Here is an 18,499-nt window from a genome sequence, read left to right as displayed (position 1 = left end):
TGTCAATTATTTCTCAATAAAACTGGAACAAAAAAGACTGAGAAGTACTACAATTAATAGTATCAATAACAACAAAAGGCTATGATTTGTAGAATGGATAAAATAACATGTTTCAATCATTTGTTATCTACATGAGAATCACTTTAGATCCTCACACACAAATAGGTTTAAAAGATATTCCAGGCAGTAGTAATCAAAGGAGCACTGGGTGGCTATACTAATATCTTACAAAATAGACTTTACATAAAAAATCGTTACAGGAGACAAAGAAGGGCATTATATAATGATAAATGGGGTAATATATCAAGAAAATATTACAATTATAAACATATACATATCTAGTGTAATGGTGTAATAAACCCCCAAGGTGTATGAGGAAAAAAATGACATAGTTGAAGGAAATAGTAGATAGTTCTACAATACTTGGTGACTTCCATACCCCATTTTCAATAATGGATAGAACAACTAGACAGAAGACAATAAAGAAATAGATGATATTCATGACTGTAGAAACTAATTAGACCTCATAGACATATATGAAAAACTCCACCCCCAAAGAGAAGAATACATATTTCTCTCAAGGGCACATAGATTTCTTCAGTGCACATATTCTCTAGGACAAACTGTGTGTTAGCCCACAAAGCAAGCCTCAGTAAATTTTAGAAAATTAAAATCACCCAAAGTATCTTTTTCAATCACAATGGAATGAAACTAGAAATCAGTAACATAAGGAAAACTAGCAAATTCACAAACGTGTGGAAAGTAAGTAACACAGTCCTAAACAACCAATGGATCAAAGAAAATAAATCACAAAGGAAATTTAAAAATATTTTGAAATGAATGAAAATGAAAACAAAACAAACCAAAACCTACAGAATGCAGCAGAATCAGTGGTCAGGGTAGAATTTATAGCTGTAAAAATGTACAATAAAAACAAAGATTTCAACTCAATAATATAATTTTGGGGGGCACCTGGGTGGCTCAGTCAGTTGAGCATCTGACTTCTCCTCAGGTCATGATCTCACAGTTTGTAAATTCAAGCCCCACGTCAGGCTGTGTGCTGACAGTTCAGAGCCTGGAGCCTGCTTCAGATTCTGTCTCTCTGTCGCTCTCTCTCTCTCTCTCTCTCAAAACTAAATAAATAAACATTTAAATAATAATAATAATAATATAATTTTTCAATTTAAGGAACTAGAAAAAAAAGTATGCTAAACCGAAGGCCAGCAGAAGGAAGGAAATAATAAAGACTGCAGTGAGATAAACAAAATAGAGAATAGAAAAACAATAGACTCAATGAAATTAAAAAATTGGCTTTTTGAAGTTTCACAGTATTGCCAAACCTTTAGCAATAGTGGTCAGGAAAAAAGGAGAGAAAACTGTAATTACTAAAATCAGGAATGAAAGTGGGGATGTTACAACTGACCTTACAGAAATTAAGAAAAAAAAAAAGGATTGTAAGAGAATACTATGAACAATTGGGTGTGCCAACAAATTAGATAACCTAGATGAAATGGACAAAATCGTAAAAACACACAAACTATTGATACTAACCCAAGAACAAATAGAACATCTGAATAGGCTTATAATAAGTAGACATCACTCAATACTGAGAAACCTCTCAATAAAGAGGCCAGGACAAGATCACTTCAGTGGAAGATTTTACCAGTTATTTAAAAATTCACACTAATCCTCAAACTCTTCCAAATGACAGAAGAGGAGATAACACATCCTAACTCATTTTATGAGACCAGCATTACCCTGATACCAAAACCAGTCAAACACATCACAAGAAAAGAAACTACAGACCAATATTTCTTGTGAATATAGGTATAAAAAATCCTCAATAAAATATTATCGAACTGAATCTAACAGCACATTAAAATCCCATTTTTATTTATTTATTTATTTATTTATTTATTTATTTGTTTGTTTGTTTATATTATTATTTTTTTTTAATATATGAAATTTATTGTCAAATTGGTTTCCATACAACACCTAATGCTCATCCCAAAAGGTGCCCTCCTCAATACCCATCACCCACCCTCCCCTCCCTCCCACCCTCCATCAGCCCTCTGTTCTCAGTTTTTAAGAGTCTTATCCTTCAGCTCTCTCCCACTCTAACCTCTTTTTTTTTTTCCTTCCCCCTCCCCCATGGGTTTCTGTTACGTTTCTCAGGATCCACATAAGAGTGAAAACATATGGTATCTGTCTTTCTCTGTATGGCTTATTTCACTTAGCATCACACTCTCCAGTTCCATCCACGTTGCTACAAAAGGCCATATTTCATTCTTTTCTCATTGCCACGTAGTATTCCATTGTGTATATAAACCACAGTTTCTTTATCCATTCATCAGTTGATGGACATTTAGGCTCTTTCCATAATTTGGCTATTGTTGAGAGTGCTGCTATAAACATTGGGGTACAAGTGCCCCTGTGCATCAGTACTCCTGTATCCCTTGGATAAATTCCTAGCAGTGCTATTGCTGGGTCATAGGGTAGGTCTATTTTTAATTTTCTGAGGAACCTCCACACTGCTTTCCAGAGCGGCTTAAAATCCCATTTTAATAAAGGTTTGTGTGTGCCTGAAATATATAGTCTATTTTTCAACTCAAGTGTAGATTTATTCACAATTATGGTATTACCGTCTTCTATAAACTTGCCTATTTTTCAGTTATAAGATATGTTTTATTTATTTATTAAATATTTATTTATTTATTTATTTTGAGAGAGGAGGGCAGAGAGAGAGGGAGAAAGAAAGTCCCAAGCAGGCTCCTCACTCAGTCTCATGCACTGTGAGATCATGACCTGAGCTGAAATCACGAGTCAGATGCTTAGCTGACTGAGCCTCCCAGGCGCCCCAAGATTTATTTTAAACTGCTGCTGTAATGGTGGACTTATTAATTTGCCCATGTAGTTCTGACAAATTTTTATTTTATCTATTCTAACTTTGGGCCACATAAAAGTTTACATTTTTGTATCTTTTTGGAGAAATGAAACATTTATGCTTTTGTAGCAATAGCTTTTATCTCTAATAATGCTTTTCTCTATTCTTTCTAATATTAGTATAGCTCCATCAGCTTTTCTTTGTTCAGTATTTGCCTGCCATATGTTTTTGTGTGCTTTAACTTTCGAACATATCTGTATCCTTTTATTTTACATGTGTCTCCTTGAAGAGTTATATAACTGGATTTGAGGTTTATCCAAATGACTTTATCAATTAGGGTAGACTAGATTGCTGTAAAAAAATGTGTAGTAGATAAACATTTATTTATTCCTCATATTTATTTATGAGTGTATTTATTCCTCATATTCCCCATATTCCTCTCTACATGGCCAATTCTGTAAGGTCTTTTTGCCTTTGTGTCAGATAATGAAAGGTAAGACTGTGGAAATACTTCAGTGGGAGTTTTGAGTGGGAAAGGACTGGATATGGTACCTGTGGTCACATATTTATCTTTTTTCCTAAACCTTTGTTTTCCTCTTTTCTTTTTTGTGTTTATCTTTTCCTTTTTCTTTGGAAGTTATGTGTCCTTACTCTACTTTTTTTTTTAAGTTTTCTTTCCCCTTTATGTCTAATACTTTATATAATGATATTAAATCTTTTATTCTCTTCCCAAACAATATTATGATCCTATCCCCATATTAATGTTATCCTAATGTTATCCCCATCTTTAATGTGATTATTATACAAAATCTTTATTCTTTTATTTACCCCATTAATTTGAACATAATTTTCATTATTTTCTCTGAAACATACTTTTTTTTTTTTTAGCTCATGTTTTTTTTTTTTTTTTCCCCCTCTCCTTGTCTCTCAGGCCTTTGTTTTGAGAGCTGTTTTTTCTTTCTAAAGGTCACCTTTTAAAATTTCCTTCAGTGAACAGTTTTCAGAAGCTCATTCTAAAATTCCTTGCATTAAAGGTCTATAGTTAAATTTCTGGCTTTTTAACTGTTGCACATTAACTGCATGTATCCTTTCCTCATGTAAATACAAATCGAGTTTCATTCTATATTCGTTCTTTCTTTCATTATGTGGGAAAGGGTAGAGGTAGGAGAGAAATGTAAAGCACTATTATCCCAAAATTCATTCCTAAAGTACTTTCCTCCACACTTATCTTTCATGTCCAAGTGTCTTAAGGCAGTAGAGTATAATAATTAATGGGACACAAGCTTTGCCCTCAGACAGACCTGTTTTGAATATTGGCTCTGTCACTTACTATTTGTATTAATGGGAAGATTACTTGACCTCTCAACTTCAGTTACGTCATCTTTAAAATACAGATGGTCGTACCAAACTTACAGAGTAGCTGTGAAAGGTAAATGAGATCATGTATTCCGAATGTATTGCAGAGTATTTGGCAGAAAATAATAGCTACCATTTATTGAGTGCTCTGATGAGGAGGAGGATATAAAAAGTCTTTCTATATCATCAAAGATTTAATTCACTGGAACATTAGTAATCTTACTGTACCATAACTATAGTATAATTAAATTTCCGGAGGCTTTTGTGTCTGGCTCTCATTGTTTTAAATGCTCCTGGTAGAAAAATTCAGGGAAAGGCAAGTCCACCTTGAACTCTAGCCTCACAATGGAGAATTCATCCTTAAGTTCATTTGAGTGCATGGAATCTACAAAAGAGCTAGACTTGAAATCATATTTTTTTTTTGCTGAGAATGTCAGAATTCTGTCTAAAACAGCAAGAAATGGCACTGATATTTTACTGGTATGTTACTTACTTTTTTTACTATGTTCTCTTTTTTTCTTTTGCTTCTTTATTGAGTTATAACTTACAGTAAAGAGAAAAAATCTTAAGTATATAGCTCAATGTTTTTACTTTTTATACATTAAATAACGTAGAAAAAAAATATAGAACATTCTCAGAATATCAGAAGATTTTTTCATGCCTCTGCCCAGTCATTATTCCATGAAGGTAATGAGTTTTCTTTATCTTCTAGAAATAGATTAATTTTTCCTATATTTGAATTTAAAATAAATTAAGTCACACAATATTTACTCATTTTGTCTGTGATATTTATTCATGTTGTGCTTCCTCTTTTACATAGCTGTGTAGTGTTCCATTGTGTGCATCAATGATTATATTTTCCACTTGATGGACATTTGAAATATTTCCAGTCTTGGACCATTACATTTACTGTATTTTCTTTTTTAAATTTTTTTTTAACGTTTATTTATTTTTTGAGAGACAGAGCATGACCTGGACAGAGAGAGAGGGGGAGTCACGGAATTCAAAGCAGGCTCCAGGCTCCTCGAGCTGTCGGCACAGAACCCGACACGGGCTCGAAGTCATGAACCACGAGATCAAGACCTGAGCCAAAGTCAGATGCTTAACTGACTGAGCCACCCAGGCGCTCCGCATTTACTGTACTAATTACCTAATTCCAATCTGACTATAATCCTAAGTAAATAATGTTTTCTGCTCACAACATGTTCATTTTTCACTCACCAACCACTGTCCGTTTCCCCACACCTTTGCACGTACTGATTTATTTCCTAAGAACATCCTCTCTTCTTTCCTCTGGTTATCTAAATCTTAACTTATACAAAGTTCAACTCAGGTTCAGTTCAAATATAAGGGAGTGATGAATATAAACATTGAAAGGGCCCAAGGCTATTTACCATGAAATTGTTTGTAGTGACAGCCATGTACTTGCATAGTTGATATCATCCTTATAATCCTCTTCAACAGGACTAAGGAAATATTTATTAAGACTACTCTACGTAGGACACAGAATATCGTGTTAGGCAATAGAAAAAAAAAGAGGACTTTCTTCTAGAGCATTACAACACACATGGAGGGACAGATCAGGTATGCTGTTATTGATTGTGTACATGCTGAAGACATATGACAGTAAGGAATTTAGAAATTGAGAATAAAGAATAAGGGAGGGGCTTGAGAGAAGTCGTTGTAGAGGATTGCAGGAGCTGGGGCCTTACGAAAAACGAGGAAAAATAGTTTAAGGAAATAGAAATAGCATAACTGAGGTTAGTGCTCTATGTCATATCCAGGAAATCATGGATCAACTAAAGAGGTTGTATAGGGCAGTAGTGAGAGACAAGGTTGGAAAGAAAACTAGAATTTGGGTTTTTATGAGACTTGTGTGCCAGGTGGTTAGAAGATTTAGCATCTATGAAGTGGGGAAATACTGACTTAAGAGAACAAGGAGAATGATATCACATTTTTTTTTTTGCAGTAAGATAAATACATGATTACTGTGAAGGCTGGGTTGGAGTAGGCAAAAGTGAGGTGTAAAGAAAAAATGATAACAATGATCTATATAAAAAATGTTGAAAGTCTAAAAAAAGTGTTATTGGAAAAGAAAGAGGGACTTTACGCTAAAAAAAAAAAGTCAAGTTTCGTAAATAACTAATGTGAGGAGGGAATAAAATGATACAATCAAGCATCACCCCCACCTATTGCCGGGAGGCTGGAATCATAATAGTTCAATAGGCCAGCATTGAATCTCTTGGAGGAAGTACTAATCTTATAAAGCATAATAATATTGGTGTTAGATATGTTGAATTTAAGGTAACATATGAAAACCAGAATCTCAAGCACAGCAGGTAGTTAGAAAAATGAGACTAACAGGAAGGAGGGTGGTTAGAACTGGCATTGTATGGCTAACCCATGAGGAGGTCACAGTTTAAGTTGTGCAAGTGCATAAAAGCAACAATGGGTTGGGGTGGGTGAATAAGAAGAACAAAACCAGCAAAAGGTCAGGTGTTTAATCTTCAGGAAGTAAGTCAGTGAAAGAAACAGAAGAGGGAAAACCTTTTACTTACAAAGAGTTAATGCTGCCCTGAAAAGTACGTTATTTATAAGCGCACCTAGTTTGTGTACTGGGAAAATATGACTCACATTTTTATTTCCTAAATTTTCATCCCATTACTAAAAGGGAGGCATTTTTCATGTTTGTAACAGCAGTAGAACCTCTGACATTAAGAAATTTTTGACGTGTTAGATTTTACAGATGAGGTCTTTAATTCTTCAATACTTTAAATTTTTTTTTTATTTCTAGTCCTGTTTCATATCCATGTTGCATTCAATTTCCTTATTTTTCATGGAAAGGAGAAACATGAGCTGGAGCTGAAAAATGCATTTTATATAATCCAATTGATTTTAAACTCTGCCATTTGATAGGTAGTGAGAATGCCCTAACAGCACTGCTGTGGAGTTCTCTAATTTGTTTTGTGCAGCTTCATGCTGCAAGCAATTTGTCACCTAAAATTCTAATAGAACTTCCACATATTGAAATGAGAGATGGAAGCAGCCTTGTAGATCATCATGGTTATGGTAGGACAGACTTTTAGACAGGGACGTATAAAATTTTAAATTGATCCTACATTTGACCTTAGACAAAAAGTCAAAAATGAACAAGTAGGTACTGCACTCACATAAAAGGAAATATCTCATCAGCCAACAATAAATCTGTTCTTTAAATGCCAGTTAACAGATCCATGTAATGCTTGAAGGCAGGTATCAGTCAAGTTTAAGGTCTTTGTCAAACAGCAAAAAGGAATTCAATATTCGAGTATCCTAAAATATATTGTTATAAAACATAAAATTCATTGATCTTTTTATTTGTAACAACAAAGTAATTATATACCTATATTAGTACAGCTAGAGGAAAATTGGGAATCTTACAGATATTCAACTGAGAGTTATAAACATACCATTGTTTTGAATCTGCAGTTAAATCTTCGCAAACTGTCACTGGCCAATCAACACTTTAATGGCCATCTATCAAATAATAAACTCTAGCAAATGGTCAAATAAATCAGAATACATGTTTCTATGGCCCCCCATGCTACAGAATGAGCAGAGGGATTTAGACAGTCATTACTCTTAACTTCCAAAGACAGAGTAGTCTAGTGGATAAAAAAAGTCTAGTAGGGCTGCATTCAGATCCTGCCTCCAGGTCGAATTATATACCTGGAGAAGGTACAATCCCCAGTTTTCAAGGCTGTAATTTAACAAAACCTGCCTGCAAGTTTGTCATGAAAATAAAAAGATGATACATGAGGGATGCCTGGGTGGCTCAGTCAGTTCAGCGTCTGACTCTTGGTTTTGGCTCCGGTCATGATCTCACAGTTCATGAGTTCGAGCCCTGCACTGGGCTCTGTGCTGATAGTGCAGAGCCTGATTGGGATTTCTCTTTCTCTCCTCTCTCTGCCCCTCCCTGGTTTGGCCTCTCTGTCTCTCTCTCTTAAAAAATAAATAAATAAACACAAAAAATTAAATAAAAAAATACATGAGAGTTAACTAGGATTAGTAAGAGCATTCATTGCTTTTATTGCTGAGCTTTACAGGTTTATCAAATCTAGCCCAATGGACACAAGTGAACATATAGACGCATTCAATACAATGGTAATACTGATAGACATTTTAAATTGTAGGCATATATTCATCCCATATACATGGCCAGTGTGGTCTCTTCTAGAAGTGGTGAACAAAGGTAATCAGTGACGCTATAGATTTAGATAGAAGTGGATTACATAATGGTTATGTAATCATTCTGGGGAAGCTTACAAGGGATATGGCAATGAAAATCAGATTTTGCAATAGGGGGTTAGGGCTGTCATACAAAATAACACAGACTGGGTGGCTTAAACAACAAAAATTTGATGTTTCACAGTTGTGGACGGTAGAAAGTCCAATATCAGGGTCCAATCAGAAAGTCCAATATTCGATTCCTAATGAGGACGCTTTTTCTGGCATGGAGACAGCCATCTGCTTGCTAGATCCTGACACTGTTTTCCTTGGTGGTGTATGTGGGGGGCGGGGAGAGGGTGCACATGAAGAGCTCTGATCTTTCTCACTCTTCTTATAAGAACACCAATTGTAATGGATTAGGGCCCCACCCTTATTACCTCATTTAACCTTAATTATCTCATTAGAGGCCCTATCTCCAAATATAGTCACTTAGACTATATTTGGTTAGAGCTTCAATATATGAATTCAACAAAATTCAGTCCATAGCAGATGCTAAGTGTTGAGAGAGGAGGGTGTTTCAGGACTCCCACTGTTGTTTGAAGAAATGTTGGAAGAGAGCTATCAGTGGGTTTGGATAAGACCTGAGATAGCTGAAATTACCCAAATTCCTAAAAGTTACTTGAAATGACCTGATGTGTGTGATGTAATAAAGGACATTTACATATGTGATAGAGGATCAGCCGATATGATGGAAAAGAGGACAGGTTGAGACTGTTGGACTTAATGCCTTTAAAATGGGAGGTAACATTGGGGTGTGGGTAGCATGATCAGGGAAGCAACCAGAGGAGGTTTGGGTAGCAGTAGTGAAGGAAATGAGGCTGGGGGGTGGATGGGAATGCTGAAAAGGAAGACAGAATGCTTAGATTAGAAATACGTCTTGGGACACCTGGGTGGTTCAGTCAGTTGAGCATCCAACTCTTGATTTAGGCTCAGGTTATGATCTCACAGTAGTCGTGAGACTGAGCCCCTCACTGGGCTCCACACAGGGCATGAGACTGCTTAACATTCTCTCATTCCCTCTCTCTCTCCGCCCCTCCCTGCTCACACTCTCTCTGTCTGTCTCTCTCTCTCAAAAAATAATAATATAAAATCGAGGAACTATCTAGTAAGGTGAAAGTCTTCCTGAATTCCTACCTCACTATTGCTTGCATCCTGTAAGAAAGATTAGAATTAATCACATTAAAACTTAAAAAAACAAAACAAAACAAAAAAACCCTTCTCCCTAGCAAGATTATAAACTACAGTAAAGTAGGGCAATTTCCTATTTCCTTTGTAGCCCCACCCCCTTTTCTTAAACTGAAAGTATGTGGTATGTGCGTATTTTAGACACTGATTTGTGAAATGGTAGGTTGTTGTTGACTGGAGAAATACATGAAACACACCTGGGCCCACAAATCTGCACCTATCACCTAGTAATTTTATAGTTCTACATGATTTCTTTTATTCTTCACCGTGGTGTACTTATAAATAACCACCTACACGTAGATCATCTTAAGTGTTTAGCATGTTGATAGATACACTTTACATTACAGAAAGAGCAAGATTTGAGTATTATGATACGGAAGCTAGACATAGGAGCATGCAGCGCAATGATGTATAGTTTGTCTCCCGAATAGTCGCATGGGACAAAGCACACCTATTCCATGCCATCAAGGAAAGTGTTTTACTGTACAGCGTAGTAGATAAGAGCTTGGCAGAACTCAATGATACGGCTGAATTGATCCTGACTGAGTTCTTTGTAATAAATGACATTACTCAGTTTCCTTGTGATTAGCAAAAATAATAACCCATGAATTTGCAAAATGAGGGACATGTTCTGATACAGGAAGGATGTGGAATGGTTCTCCGAGTGTGACTAAGGACCACATGCACTTTGATTATAAGACCATTTCCTGATTGCCACTCTAGAATTAATGATGTAGAATATTTGGAGATGGGACAAAAATGTGCATTTTAACAAATTTCCCAGATGACTTAATGCACTTCATCATTTGAGGAGAAATAATTCAGGGTGAATAACTGTAGGGATGATAGGAAAAGTAAAAGACAGCTCAAGTGAGCCTTTTGAGGAAAGTGGCTTAAAGGAATGTGAGGAACATGAAAACATGAAATACTTTTCCTAAAATCAATAATTCCGAATTTTTTAATGGAAAATCCCAATTATGAGTGAAGCAGTCAATAAAGAGGATTTTTAAAAATGGGTCTTTATAAGGCAAATATTTATTTTTGGCTCCAGTCCAACCAGAAGCAATAATTGTTGTGTATATCTCCCCATCTATGTTAGTCAGGGATCTCCAGAGTAACAGAACCAAAAGCGTATATACAACAGAGATTTCTTATAAGGAGTAGCTGATGTGGTTATGGAGGCTGAGCGCTTCCATGATCTGCCATCTGCAAACTGGAGACCCAGAAAAGCCAGGCTGTAAATCAGTCCCGGTCTGAAGGCTTGAGAACCAGGGGAGCCAATGTTATAAATCCCAGTCTGAGGACAGTAGAAGTTGAGATGAGATTTCCCAGCTCAAGCAGTGAGACAGGGAAAAAAGGGAGAGGGATTCATCCTTCCTCTCCTCTACCTTTGGTTCTGTTCAGGTGTTCAAGAGATGGGATGATGCACACCCACGTTGAGGAAGCCCATCTACTTTGCTGAGTCCACTGATACCAATGCTGGTCTCATCTGGAAACACTGTCACAGGCACACCCCAAAATAATGTTTAATCTGGGCACCCGTGGCCAGTCAAGTTGACATATAAAATTAACCATCACAAATTCAGTGGTGTTAGGGGCAAGCAACCAATGTCATTATATTTTCTAAAAATGTTCAGAAGTATTATAGACAGTCACTTAGTTCTTTGCCTCTCATAAGAGGTTGACTAGGAGTTGGGGCACCTGGGTGGCGCAGTCGGTTGAGCGTCCGACTTCAGCCAGGTCACGATCTCGCGGTCCGTGAGTTCGAGCCCCGCGTCAGGCTCTGGGCTGACGGCTCGGAGCCTGGAGCCTGTTTCCGATTCTGTGTCTCCCTCTCTCTCTGCCCCTCCCCCGTTCATGCTCTGCCTCTCTCTGTCCCAAAAATAAATAAAAAAATGTTGAAAAAAAAAATTTAAAAAAAAAAAAAGAGGTTGACTAGGAGTATCCAGGGCGTATCTCTATGAACAGTTGATGCCATAGACTATCAGCACTCTCTTTACCTCTCAAAATAAAGTTATTAGCATCTTTAAATCTAACCGGATTAAAGATCCAACTCTGGAAAACCCAGAACCAATTCAAAATACTTATCCTTCGATTTTTGTGCCTCCAGACTCTACTTCTGGCACCAATTTCTGTCTTGGTCTGTTTGGGCTACAATAACAAAAAAATACCATGGACTGTGTGGCTTAAACAACAAGCATTTATTTCTCACAGTTCTGGAGGCTGGAATGTCTCAGATTAAGGCGCTGGCCGATTTGGTGCCATCGACTTGCTGTGTCCTCACATAAGGCATAAGGGTGAGGGAGCTTTCTGGAGTTTCTGTTAGGAAGGCACTAATCCCATTCATGACGACTCTACCCTTAGGACCTAACCACCTCCCAAAGGCTTCACCTCCTTGTATCATCACATTTGGAGTTAGGATTTAAATATATTAATTTTGGAAGGACACACATATTCAGTCCATAACATCATCATTATTATGACTATTAAATTAATCATCAAATCTTCTTGATTGTAACTCCAAATATCTATATTACGGGCTCTCTCCTCTTCATTTCCATGTTATTTCTTTCGTTGAAGCTCTCAGTGACTCCTGCAGACTCTTACAATAGCCTCCTGACTAACTGACTGTAGTTTTCTTCTCTATCAACCAAATAGTGTCCTGCAGTAATGAGTAGTGGTTGTGGGATGCACTGTGTCCTCCCCCACAATGTGTATATATATATATATATTTTTTTTTTCAAGTACTACCTCCAATACCCGTGAATGTGACCTTATTAGGAAATGGGGTCTTTGCAGATGTAATCAATTTAAGATGAGGTCATCAGGATGACCAGTGTCACCGGTGTCCTCCTAAGAAGACTGACATTTGAACATAGAAGCAGAGACACATAGGAAATTCTATGTGAGGGCAGAGGCAGAGATTGGAGTTCTGCTAACACAAGTCAGAGAATGTCAGGGATTGCTGGCCAACCACCAGCAGGTAGGAAAGACCCATGGGGCAGATTCTCTCTGAACCCCAAGCAGGAACCAATCCTGCGGACACCTTAACTTCAGACTTTGGCCTCCTGAACCATAAGACCAAAACTTTCTGTTGTTTTAAGCCACTGAATTGGTGGTATTTTGTTACAGCAACCTTAAGAAATTAATGCAGTTGTCTAAGACTAAATTTAATGATGTATTTTCTCAAAGTTGTCCAATAGCTTCCTATAGTATATAGTATAAATGCACGATGGGCACGTTCCTGGGTCTTAGTGCCATACCTGTTAAATCAGTCCCTTCTCCGCTCTCATTCCTGTCACACATTTTGTCCTTCTCTGATTCTGACCCTTGTTCTCATTCTGCCATTCCTTTGCACATGCTGATCCCCCTTGCAGACACCTGAGCCTCTGAGCCTGGCTTCTGAAACAAATGGAAACGAGTCTGATTGAAGTATTAATCCACGTGACACTTCCTGTCAGTGTTGTCCTTGACCTCACCCCATCCCAACAGTCCCAGGTGCTCCTTTCTCTCTTTTTTATTTCAACTTACAAATATCTCCACTTAGCATTTATCAGATTGTTTTGTAAAGGTCTGAAAATGTGTCTGTTTTCCCGGTAGATGATAAAGTCCTTGAAGTAAGGAAGTTCACCTTTATGTTTCAGCACTCAGTTTTCAGGTCATGTCTGAAACATAGTAGGCCCTGAATAGCCTTTTTTTTATAAATGAATAAACAAGTGAATGAATGAATGAATGAATGATTAAAGGAATTATAGATTAAAAAAGATTTTATCATTATCATCAGGGGGAGGAACTGGATTTCTACTAATGGGTGTCACTGTCTTTATTTAATAAGAAGGTAAAAATAACATTGAATTTGTCTTTTTAATGTGTCTTTCCCATTGCTTTTTTTTTTTTTTAAAGCTAGTTAAAATTGCCACCACCTGTATGGAGTTTATAGATAAATAAAGACTCCTGCCTGGGGCTCCCGGGTGGCTCAGTCGGTTAAGCACCCGACTTCAGCCCAGGTCATGATCTCACAGTTCGTGGGTTCGAGCCCCGCGTCCGGCTCTGTGCTGACAGCTCGGAGCCTGGAGCCTGCTTATGATTCTGTGTCTCCCTCTCTGTCTGCCCCTCCCCTGATCATGCTGTCTCTCCCTGTCTCTCAAAAATAAATAAATATTAAAAAAAAAAAAAGACTCCTGCCATGACAGCTCAGCCAACTACGCTCTGTTCTCTACTCTCTGTAGCCCTACTTAAAAGACGATCGTTCTAATTTACAAAAGAAAAAAAAAAAGCGTTTCTGGTAGCTCTCCTTAGCATTCCAGAAAGTGTAAGTATTGATGGACTAGAACACATAGTTCTGTGACTTGCTGCACCTAAGTTTGCCCTCAGTTGCTTTATTGAAATGAGCTATGTGACATCACCCTGATTCATGTGCACTCAAAATTAGCTTAGTTTTAAAGTTATTAAATGTGGTAATTTTGCAAGTTGAGTTGGAGCCAGAGAAAATTATTTCAGTGCAGTACAGAATGAACCTCTTAAAAAGCACTGGTGGCAAAAAAGGAAGTTTAAAAAAAAATTACCTGATCTTGAAAGATTGCTTAATTTTCTAATTTTATATAAGGTTTTGTAAGAATAGAGATAGATAGATAGAGAAGATAGATAATACACAGACATGTACATATATTGAATTACTTACACAAATACTGAATCAATGTTATGAAGAAGAGAGAAGGACCGAGATTCCAATTCAAGGCACATATGCCTCGTTAACTTTCCCCTCCCTTAATTTTCTTTTCATTGCCGGTTCTCCTACGGTGGCTCTTAGAGTAACACAACTAGTGCTCTGAAAAATCATTAATGGAAAGGGTGTGCCATAGCCTGACAGATGGGTACGTGTGCTCTGGGATGAGCCTCGCGCTCAGTCAGAGCTGCCCTCACCCCTTCCTGGCTTCATCCCCAGCGGCTCCCACAGTGTGCACCTGCAGGTTGTTGGCACAGCTCTTTTGACTACAGCATGCGAGACACGGTTGCCGACAGGCTAGCCTTCCCCCTCTGTGCAAGGTTTCCCTCTGCGTGCATTTTGATTATTTCCACCTCCCCCATTTGAATTTGGCTGTGCTTGTTGTTATAATTATTTTACAAGTGTGTGAACAAACAGTGTGCCGCTTCTTTAAATTTCCTAAATACCTTGCGTACTCCAGCGTCGGGAGGATAACCACTCCAGCTACCTGTGGTGGTGAGACTGTAAGGAGCAACTTGGAGACCATCAGGTGTGGGTTGGTGATGGCTTTTTTCTGTTTGCCTGTTGTTCTGGAATGATAGGATGTTGTAACAGAAGCCAATTCAGGATCATTTCCAACTTTGGCAGTTTATTGATACGGGAACTCTGGAGTTTGGAAAAGATAAGCAATTTCTTCATGTTCACAGAGTCAGTTTTATCCTCTGCTTCAGTAACCTCTTGGAAAGGGACTGTGCTTCTTACATAGAGTTGAATAATTTCAAGGAAGGCTTTCCTGACCACCTTCTCTCATCTCTTATGCTTCACCCCCAAAACTGGATTGGTTTCCTTGTTGAGTTTGAAAATGTATTGTTGCCTATCACTATTGTTGTCTTTGCATTTTGAGTTATAACTGCATGTTTATAAGTATATTTTTTCTAACTATAAGATCTTTGAGGGCAAGGACTCTGTCTTATTCACTTCTGAATCTTTAGTCCCTCTAATAGTAGGTGCCCTGTAAATATGTGTTAAATAATTTATCAAACAATGTCTAGAGAAATAATGAATAAATGTATGATTTAATAGATGAATGAATAAATGAATGAATGAGGAAAGAGCATGCTGTACCCTCTTCTTAGAGGACTGGCATCATAGGAATTAACCTCGTGCTCTTGGGAGTTTACCCAACTCTACCTTTATCTAAAATATGTTTGCAAGCTGGGTTTTAAAAATCTGGTTGAAAAATCCTTTAATCAGGATAAATATCAGGAAAGATATATTTCTATTTCTAGCTCACTGATTCTATCACATTGTCACCTATCCATGAATAAAGATGAAATAATATGGTACTTACCTTAGGATAATTTCAAAGTAGGTTTAAGTGCATGATATTGGATTCTTTTTGGTAACCTCATCAAGTATACTTTTTGCTGCTGAACCTAGATTTGTTTTAAAAGCATTTTTTGTTAGCATTAGAATATTCTTTTCTAAATTATAATGATGAAATATGTGGTTTCAAATGTCTAGACTCATGGTAAAATACACGTTACACCTTTATCATGTCTCTCTTCATCATCATTTAAAAAAAATTTTTTTAATGTTTATTTATTTTTGAGAGAGACAGAGACAGAATGCGAGTGGGTTGGGGCAGAGAGAGAGGGAGGCACAGAATCTGAAGCAGGCTCCAGGCTCTGAGCTGTCAGCCCAGAGCCTGACACGGGGCTCGAACTCAGGAGTGGTGAGATCATGATCTGAGCCGAAGTCAGACGCTCAACTGACTGAGCCACCCAGGTGCCCCTCTCTTCATCATTATTAACGCCAATATTTGTTGGGAATCTGCTCTGTGAAAGAACTGTGGTAGGTCTTAGCAAGATGATAAAAAGGAAAAAAGATTATGAAAGCCCAATTATAGCATTATTCTCAAACTGCATATAGTTTACTGTTACTGTACTCGGTTAAACTGGAAAAGGCCAAATTCCTGTATCTATCTAATATAAGTTATCTAATAAATTACATATGTATTACATTATATCATAAGCATACATATAAACACACACTTGTAGGAATATACCTAAGTAATTGTGGTATCATTCTGATAAATCATGAAAATTTCATTGATTAAAATTTTTTGAAGTATTTCTAAGGCAAATGAGTGACACAGCTCATGCTGAAAATTATATTTACCAACTAAAAAATTAGGTGCAAAGAACTCTCAGACAAAACAATTTCACTATTTAAGAAAAATTTAAGTCAACTTCCCTATAGCTTAAACAATTTTAAAATTAATGGAAAATAGAAACTCATAAAAACTGCCATGGAAGTTAATAAAGGGACATGTTTCAGGGCACCTGGGTGGCTCAGTTGGTTAAGGGCCCAACTCTTGATTTTGGCTCAGGTCACGATCTCATGGTTCATGAGTTCGAGCCCTTCATCAGGCTCTGTGCTGGCAGTGTAGAGCCTGCTTGGGATTCTCGGTCTCCCTCTCTCTCGGGCCCATGTGCATACTTTCTCTCTCTCTGTCTCTCTCAAAAACAAATAAATAAAATAAACTTGTAAAAAAAAAAGTAAAGGGACATGTTTCTTTACTATGCATTCCATGTGAGACAACACATCTCATGTTCAACTGTGAATAGTTTATTAGAGATCGATGAAGTGGAGCAGTCAGAGCAGAATAATACTTTTATTTTTAGAAGTACAAGATTTACTGTGGGCAGTACTTGAAGAAAATTTAAAACCAAAAAATGGTTAGCTGGTGGTAAGAAAAGCAGCTCACAACGCCTGAGTGCAGTGTGGTGGCAACACAGAGCACTCCATCAATGCTCCATAGTAGTGCAATGTTATAAAGGACTTACTGGCCTTGGAACCCCGCAGGTTTTCATAGTTTGCACCTTTGTCCCAGTTTACACAAACAGCAATTAAAAAAATACCTCTGGTCTTCTAAAAAGAGATAGAAATACACTAAAAGATGTAAAGTTTGGGGCAAACATACTAATCAATGACATGGCCCATCACCAAACGGACATCAGAACTCACGCTGCGGTTTGCGTATGGATGCAAAACTACATCCATAGAAGAGGATGTAGACTACATCCTTTGAAGAGGTCTGCAAAGCTACAGTCTCCTTTTCATCTTCAGGAACAGGTGTTCGGAGTCAGTGAAAAGCAGTGCAGTTTGGATGTGTGGAAGCAAGACATCAGGGATGGAGTGCGCTGTCTCTGGGGTGCTTCAGCCTCAAGGCTGAGCTCAGGGGCTGAACTTTGGCCAAACCCTCTCTTTCTTCTCTTCCAACCCATAAGCCTATCTGACAGTCTTGTTGTTGATGCTTTTCATCCTATACACTAATGGTGAATAACGCATTTCCTCGGCAATATTACTGGCAAGTCCAAAGGCACATATTTCCTAATTTCTTACTTGTTGTGGCAATAGGTACTTGAGAGACATTTGGAAAGAGTGACTACTCATTATAACTTGGGAGCGCTTTCCAAAGAGTACAAAAATAGACATAAACATTTAGTGCACCATTTTATTGGCTGTATTCATACCCTGGATTAAGATGTGCATATGTACATAAATTTGTCATCTTCCCCCTTCCCGTTGAGTGATTTTATGTCCAAGTAACATGTAATTGTGCAAATGTTCATGTATAGTATTGAGAGTAAAATTTTTATGTATTTACTTGATATTCATATACCTCATAACCTTGAAATATCAATTTTTTTTTATAAAATGAAGAAGGAGGACACAGAATAGCAAGACTAAATCTCATGGTCTCTGGTTTTTTCAGCCCTTATACAGCTTGAAATTATTTAGAAACATTTTTTTCTTTATGTCTTTCTAAAAACAAAGATTGCCAAAAGATTAACCAAGACTACGTTTACAAATGATGTTAGAAAATATAAGTTGACTGTCGTGTATTTCCATTACTTCCAGGAGACAAATTCCATCAAAGCAGAGACTTAGTTTCTGTCTCAAAAGTTCTGATCATTTGTAGCCCAGTGGCTGACCCACTGGGCTCGCTCTTCCTTCCTTCCTTCCTTCCTTCCTTCCTTCCTTCCTTCCTTCCTTCCTTCCTTCCTTTCTTTTTCTTTCTTTCTTTCTTTCTT

The 18,499-nt window shown here is 37.4% G+C and overlaps 1 long non-coding RNA gene across 1 annotated transcript in view; it reads right to left on the bottom strand.

The window, feature by feature from the left end:
- Positions 1–15,832, bottom strand: part of LOC122203663 — a 33,065-nt gene extending 17,233 nt beyond the window's left edge. Inside the window, exons 1-3 of the long non-coding RNA XR_006195289.1 lie at positions 15,751–15,832; positions 14,867–15,065; positions 12,958–13,096 (exon numbers count right to left, since the gene is read on the bottom strand). This is a non-coding gene — a long non-coding RNA (uncharacterized LOC122203663). The remainder of the gene's footprint in view (positions 1–12,957; positions 13,097–14,866; positions 15,066–15,750) is intronic.
- Positions 15,833–18,499: the final 2,667 nt, after the last annotated feature.

The sequence above is a fragment of the Panthera leo genome, chromosome D3 (assembly GCF_018350215.1).
Source record: "Panthera leo isolate Ple1 chromosome D3, P.leo_Ple1_pat1.1, whole genome shotgun sequence".
NCBI classification, from domain to species: Eukaryota; Metazoa; Chordata; class Mammalia; order Carnivora; family Felidae; genus Panthera; species Panthera leo.
The sequence above is the reverse complement of the archived record's forward strand: the minus strand, read 5'-3'. Positions and strand labels throughout refer to the sequence as shown.